Raw genomic sequence first — 7,973 nt, 5'->3', positions numbered from 1 at the left:
ACTATTATTCAAATTTCCACACCGAGCAATAAAGACAGTGATGTTGAAACTGAAGACTTCTACCAACTTCTGTCTGAAATGAATCAAACATGCAATCAAGGTGCATTCATAATTGCTGGTGATAGAAATGAGAAAGCTGGAAACAAGGAAGAATCCATAGTTGAACAATTATCGTTTTGGTGATAGAAACTATGCTGGAGATGGCATGATAGAATTTTTGCAAGACCAATGACTTTCTCATAGTAAATACATGTTTTTCAACAACATTAAAAGCAACTATACACTTGGACCTAACTAGATGGACTACATAGGAATCAAATTTACTACATCTGTGGGAAAAGACGATGGAGATGCTCAAATATTATCACCTAAAACAAGACCAGGGGCCAACTGTGGAACAGACCATCAATTGCTCACGTACAAATTCAGTCCAAAGCTGAAGCAAATTAAAACAGGTCTACAAGAGACAAAATATAACCTTAAGTATATCCCACCTGAATTTAGTGACCATCTGAAGAACACATTTGATGAATTACACATTAACGACTTAAGCGTGAAAAGACATCAAGAACACCACACATACACATAGTAAAAGCTTATTTTCAAAGAAAACAGTAAGTAATCCAAATGCAATCAGCAGGCAAGCCAATGTCAGATAAAGAATGAAGAAAATCCCTACGGAAAACAACTTGGTCTGCTCAGTGGAGTGTTACAGCAGAAACAGATAATGAGAGGATCTTTCTCTCTTGTGAGAAACAGGCGGGTACCCTCTGAAGAACTCATCTGCTCCTTCAGAATTCTGCATCTACGTCTGTACAGCTCCTAAGTGCCTTGTTATTCAAGGGATACTGGTGAGGTGTTTCTTCCAGGGAAGGCAATTTGGCAATAGAAACAAAAGACGTCAAAGGCCGACTGCTTCCCTGGGGCATGTGCTTGTTTTATTGAAAGTGCCCTGGCTGCCCAAAGAACCAACAGATCTGTGTTGGAAGAAATGCAACCAGAGTGCTCCTTGGAAGCCTGGAGGGCCAAACTTCCCGTATCTCATACTTCAGACATATTGTCAGGAAAACAATACCATGTTTGGTAAGGTGGAGGGTCAGAGAAAAAGAGGAAGACCCCCAACGAGATGGATTGGCAAGTGGCAGCATCGATGGACTCAAGCATGGCAATAATTGGAGGTTGGCCCAGGATTGGGCAGTGTTTCGTTCTGTTGTGCATAAGGTCACTATGGGTTGCTAGGGACTCGATGGCACCTAATAACAAACTTTGGTGAAATGTAACATCTAACTTGGACTGGCTGCACAGGACTGTCCTGACAGAGGCACTGGCTGCTAGCTGCATCTCACACCTGCCCAGGATCCCCTCTAGGTAAAGCGTGTTGGAAGTTTACCAAATGCTTCTTGTAAATTCATGTCTATGACTTTATCTCTGAGCTGAGAATTACCCCCTGGCTTTGACTCTAACAGGCTTTGCTTTGGTAACTGGAAAAATATCTACTAAATTAAAGACCTATAGCCACTCAGTCTGAAAATAACAGGATTTGGACCATGATCCCAACTGGGCTAAGTCCTAATCACACAGTAATCATTAATGTGTGGGCGAGCTGTATTATGTCAAATATAGTTGATGAAAATCTGAGTTTATTTCATAGTAAAATAAGAACCTCTCATAGTACATAAGGATCATGGGAATTTTCTTTTTACTCTCAATATTTATTATCTAGAACTTTTCACCTGACTTTCCTGTACCTTGGTGTTCTTATATAAGGAAACATGATGTGATAGATCTGTTGGGAAAATGAAATGAGCTATCCATATAAAACAACTAAGACAGCGTCTTGGCACAGAAAGGCATGCAAGAGAGAAAGTGGATCGAGGTAAACCCTGCTAACTGATGGCACATGGAAGAGACTACAATCATTGTCATGACCTGAAATAGGTGATATGTTAGATATGGGACTGATGGTCTGTTCTGTAGACTTTCACTCAATTCACAATAAAAAGTTAAAGAAAGAACATACATGAAGAACATCATACATTAAAAAGACAGGAAGAAAAGACAAGAGCCAGTGGGTGTCAGAAGAGACTCTGAAACTTGCTCTTGAAAGTAGAGACGCAAAAGCTACTGGTAAAAATGATTAACAAGTAAAAATGCTGAACAGAAAAATTTCAAGGACAGCTCAAGTAAACAAAGTCAAATAGTATAATGAAATGTGCAAAGACCTGGAGTTAGAACACCAAAAGGGAAGAACACAATTGGCATTTCTCAAGCTAAAAGAACTGAAAAACAATTCAAGTCTTGCCTTGTGGTGTGGAAGGAATTTATGGTCTCCTGGTGTGGCACTGTAGGGTCAGCACTGGACTGTGAACCACAAGGTTGGTAGTTCAGACCCACCAGCTGTTCCTCAGAAACCTTATATAGAATTGATGTGGGTCAACAACGCTTAACAACAACAACATGGGTACTGAATGATGCTGGAGACATCAAACAGTGGAAGAAATACACAGAGTCACTGTACTAGAAAGAACTGGTATTAATCATTTCAAGAGGAACCGTATGATCAAGAGTCAATGGTATTGAAGGAAAAAGTCCAAGCAGCCTTGAAGGCATTGGTGAGAAATAAGGCTCTTGGGATTGACAGAATACGCATGGAAATGTTTCAACAAACTGATGTACCACTGGAGGTGCTCTTTTATATATATATATAAAAGATCCTTTCACCTCATCATATCATCCCAAAAGTTTCAATCCACTTTATGTCCAAATTCCAAACTGAAGCACAATTCCTCTTCCTTTGTGCATCTAGAATACAAGTTAGTTACTTCTAAAGTACAGTGGTGGAATAGGCACAAGGTAGGCATTTCCATTGCAAATTATAAAAACTGGAGGGAAAGAAGAGATGAAAGTAAGGTAAGAACCCAGGAGCACAATTTACCTTAGATCTCAAAGCTCTATTCTCACAACATCTCGGCACTAGCCCGGCCCTCCACAATCTGAGGGTTGGCCGAGCTCTCTCGATTCTGGGTAGTGGCGCATTGGGATGGTAGCTTCTGCTTTTGGTGGCTCTGTTCTAGTCCAGCTCAGTGACAACTCCTCATCCTCAGCAGTCCCTGTTAGAGCATCCCTGGCCCTTCAGCTCTGAGCAAAGAATCCAGCCCCATCCCCCTGGTACTCATAAACCGCATCCCACAGCCTGTAAGCATGTTGGTTCGTTTCTGACTCTAAAACAAGAGGCTGTGGTTCCACCCTTTGAGATCCCAGAGGTCATGGCCCTACACTTTGAGCCCACAGCAGATCTGCTTCCTGTATTCCTTGTCTCTTCGGCATCTATTTTGTGGTTCCTCGGAACTCTTGGACTGTTCTGGCCTATGCTGTACTCAGGCACGTGTTAGAAAACCAAAGCCTTGAGCTCTACCAACAAGCTCTCCCAGAATCACCCCGCTCCTCCAGTACGCCGCCTGCCTGGAAGTATTCCACTCGCTTTCTCCATGAGTCACCTACCAGGCTTGCTAATGTTGCTCACCCGGTTCAGCTGTTGCTTCTTAGCATCTGTGACAAAAAATGTGGAAGACACCTACTTGGCCAACCAATTGGAAGAGATCCATATGTGTGCCCATTCCAAAGAAAGGTGATCCAACAATGCAGAAATTATTGAACAATACCATTAATGTCACATGAACATAACATTTTGCTGGAGATATTAAAAAACTATTGCAGTTGTACACTGATTGATAGAGATCTTTCAGAAATTAAAGCCAGATTCAGAGGTCTGGATCTTGCGCTGGGCTCTCCTCCATCTGACCTCTGGTTTTTAGGACTTGCGCCAACCTTCCACAGTCTCGTGGGTCAGCTGCCTGTCTGCCAGTTTAGGTTTGTCAGCTCTTGCCACCATGTGAGTGAGGAGACTCCATAAGACTGACACCTGACCAGACTCTACAATCACGTGAGCTATTTCCTTGACAGTGTGTGGGTTCTGTGAGATGTTGCTGCCAATTATAGAAACCTAAGCCAAGAGGGTCACCTCTCCTCTGTCAGTTATCCGACTGTGGTGGCTTACGTGTTGCTGGAAGCTATGCCACCAGTATTTGAAGTGCCACCTGGTCACCAATGCTGGCTAGCTTTCAGCAGAGCTGCTAGACTAGGAAGGAGGAAGAAGTAGACAGCTCCTGGAAAATCAGCCACTAAACTCCTATGCATAGCAGGAGAACATCAGTCATGCAGAGACGAGTTCTTAAGGTTGCAAGTCACTCAAAATATGACTAGGAAGAGCGTCCCTTGATGACACGGATGGAGCAGAACTGTCAGGACCTTCATTTGCTGATATGGCACAACTCAAAATAAGAAGAAAACAGCTGCAAACATCCATTCATAATCAAAATATGGAAGGTACAAAGTATAAATCTAGGAAAATTGGAAGCTGTCAAAAAAGAAAAAGGGAGGGGGTGATTTTGTAGTCCAAGAGGGGAGGTCCCTGGGACCATCAAGGGAGAAGAGCAGAGTGCGGGACCCTACCCAGAGAAACAGTGATGCCTGAGATGGAGGCAGAGACGATGACATGGAGAGATGGAGCAGCTGGGGACTTTAGATCCAGAGAGGGAGAGGGGCTGTGTGCTGATGACCGGGGAGCAGGCTTGTGGGGTATACCCTTTGGTTGGTTGATGATGCATGGAGGGGATTGTAACCATGGCAATGAAACGATATACAATAGGGTGAATGTAAAGCTAATGTTCTCCCATGTAAACTATCACATAATTGACAATAAAACACTTTTTAAAAAGAAAAGAAACAGGATGCATAAAGATCAATATCTTGGGCACTGTTGCTGTCGGTGCCGTCAAGTCGGTACCAATTCATAGTGACCCTATGCACAGCAGAACGAAACACTGCCCGGTCCTGCGCCAACCTCACAAACTTGCTACGCTTGAGTCCATTGATGCTGCCACTGGGCCAATCCAGCTCGCTGGGGGGTCTTCCTCTTTTTCGCTGACCCTCCACTTTACCATGCACAATGTCCTTCTCCAGGGACTGGTCCCTCCTGATAACGGTGCGAAGTATATGTCGTAGGCATTGGTGTACTGAAATGGACTGGTATGACCATTTTAATTGTTTACAAAGTCTGCATTTGAACAAGTCCAGTCAGAATGCTCCTTAGAAGTGAGGCTGTTGAGACTCCATCTCTTACTTAGGACATATTATCAGAAGGGACCAGTCCCTGGAGAAGGACACCATGCTTGGTAGAATAGACAGCAAAAAAAGAGGAAGACCCTCAGTGAGATTGATCAACATCGTGGTTACAACAATGGCCTCAAATCTGGCAACGATGGCACCAGATCTGGCCGCGTTTTGTAAGGCTGCTATGCTTCAGAACCAGCTGGACTGCACCAGGAGGCATCAACAGAGATGGAGGAGGGAGAACAGAGGAGAGGAAGAAGAGTTGGTGCCAGCCAAAAGATGGACATCTTCAAAAGACGGACATCTTCCAAAAGACTGACATCTTCCACACCTACCTAACAGGACCCTGCAGTTGGTGTCAGAATGCGGAGGCTCACTGCTGTGGCCCAGACTCACTGGGATATGTGTTTGGGGGCAGGGAGAGGATAAATGAGAGAATGAGACACCTTTGGTTTCTAGGTGGGATGAAAAAATACAAACACCATGAAATAGACGCAAATACTGCTGAATGATGATGCACGGAGGAGATTGAAATCATTACAGTGTAAAGCCAGTGTTCTCCCATGTAAACAATCACTCAATTCACAATAAAAACTAAAACAAAAATCAAAAACACCATGGATTAAAGTAGCTGCTACGTTAGCTACCCAAGGCAAAAGCTGATTGTGAGAAAGACGATTGATTGGTGAATCTAACTCCTAGTGGTATTGTTGGTAAGTGCCGTTGCGTCGGTTCTGACTCATAGCGAGTGGCTGGTGAGCTTGAACTGCCGACTTTACTGTTCAAACTGACCTTACAGTCCAGCACATTAACCCTTGGTGCCACAGCAGGACTCCCAACTCCTGGCTAGTTGGGTGCCTATGGACAAGCAGACTCATAAAGAAAGGTGAGACATACAATTCCTTGGTTTTTATTGCCAATAGTAGATGCAATTGTAGAGAAAAAGAATGTAGGGAGTGGATTCTAGCACTGAACCAGGTCCAGATCCGGTCCGGTCAGAGCTGTAACAGCTCAGGGCCAACTTGGGAAGGAAAACGCAAGTTGAAACAACAGGAAGTACCTCTATCTCCACTAGTCACCAGAAAAGTAGTCCAAGAGGAGAACAGGCAAAACCAATCAAGAAAATATTGAAACCAGGGGGTCTAGTGTAAAGAAGTTGCTTTCACTTGCACATCAGTGTTCTCAGTTTCCCAAGGAAATGTTATTGAGCTAGGTTGTGAGACCAGCTGACTTAGGGGTGGTGTCTTCAGTTCTGAATGCTGCCGAGTGGGAGTGTCTGGATTAGCACAAGACCCACAGCTCACGACGGGATAGTTACAAATGATGAGACAAGCTCTAGCTATGCAGGACAGACTTGGAGGGGACAGCCAGCCTGTTGGACTGAATAAAATGTGCCCTGGGATTTGTGTCCCTCTCCCCTTCTTAAAAGGAGCTCTGGTAGCGTAGTGGTTACGAATTGGGCTGTGAACCGCAAGGTCAGCAGTTCGAAACTACCAGCTGCTCCTCAAGACAGAGATGAGGCTTTCTCCTCCTGTAAAGATTTACAGCCTCGGAAACTCTGTACAGGGTCGCTATGAGTCAGAACCAACTCCACGGCACGTCACCACCACTTCTAAATGTCCAGTGGAACACTCAGAGGAAGGAGCTAGTGAGCGGCTTATGGAAGCCATGCTGGCCTGGCCATCTGATCAGGATATCCATCCAGTGAAGAGGACCCTTGCATAGGTCATGCAGATCGAGTAATCAAGGGAGCCCCTTGTACATGGGTACCCCATGTAACCTTGCTCGTGTGAAGTAAAACAACAGATAGCGCCTCCATTTGGATCTTACAAGTGCAAGAAACATAGGGTAACTTATAGGAGAATGAGAAGTACTTAGGTAGGACAGATTTTTAGATGCTTACTAATAAATGGTTAATTACCGCAGGCATTATGGAGTTGAGAGAGAGGTTCTAGTACAGTACAACAGGACATTGGGTGGACCAACAGAAAGAAACCTTAGGTGGTCCCCAGCATTAAAGAGGCCTAACCAAGCACATTCTATCCATCCTAGTTGGAAGGAATTTAGTGATCGGAAGTCCCCCCTAAGACCATTTGGATCCAAGACTCAGCTAAATGATTGTGATAAACTGACTAAGGGACCAAGGTCTTTTTACCCAGTCCCCAGCAAGGGACCTGAGGCCATATGCATATTTGTGGGTAAAATGACCTGGGGCTGGGAGTTGGGGGATGGGGTAGGGGGAATGGGAGATTCTTTAAGCTCCAGCATACAGATACCCAGTGCACTGTAACCCCAAACCTGTCAATGATATCTGGAAGGGGTCAAAGTTTAGACTGGGGGACATGGAGATTCAATGGTTGATGAAACTAAGATGAGAGTTGGGATGAGAATTAAAAGATTTAAGCAGATCTTGTATGAAATCCTTGTATCTCTACCTAAATGCATTATTGGTGTATTATGTCTAATTGGGGACCCAACCATCCTTCCACTTAATATCGTGAAACTGATGGGGTTAAGTCTGCCCTTGTTGGTAGGTGCCATGGAGTTGGTATCAACTCATAGGGACCCTATGCACAGCAGAACAAAACACTGCCCGGTCCTGGGCCCCACTTGAGCCCATCGATGCTGCCACTTTGCTAATTCATCTCGTTGGGGGTCTTCCTTTTTTTCTCTGATCCTCCACCTTACCAAACATGATATCCTTCTCCAGTAACTGATCCCTCCTGACAATATGTCCGAAGTATGAGAGACCAAGTTTAGCCATCCTGGCCTCCAAGGAGCACTCTGACTGCATTTCTTCC

This window comes from Chrysochloris asiatica, unplaced genomic scaffold (genome assembly GCF_000296735.1).
Source record: "Chrysochloris asiatica unplaced genomic scaffold, ChrAsi1.0 scaffold00125, whole genome shotgun sequence".
NCBI classification, from domain to species: Eukaryota; Metazoa; Chordata; class Mammalia; order Afrosoricida; family Chrysochloridae; genus Chrysochloris; species Chrysochloris asiatica.
This window is presented reverse-complemented; position numbering follows the sequence as displayed.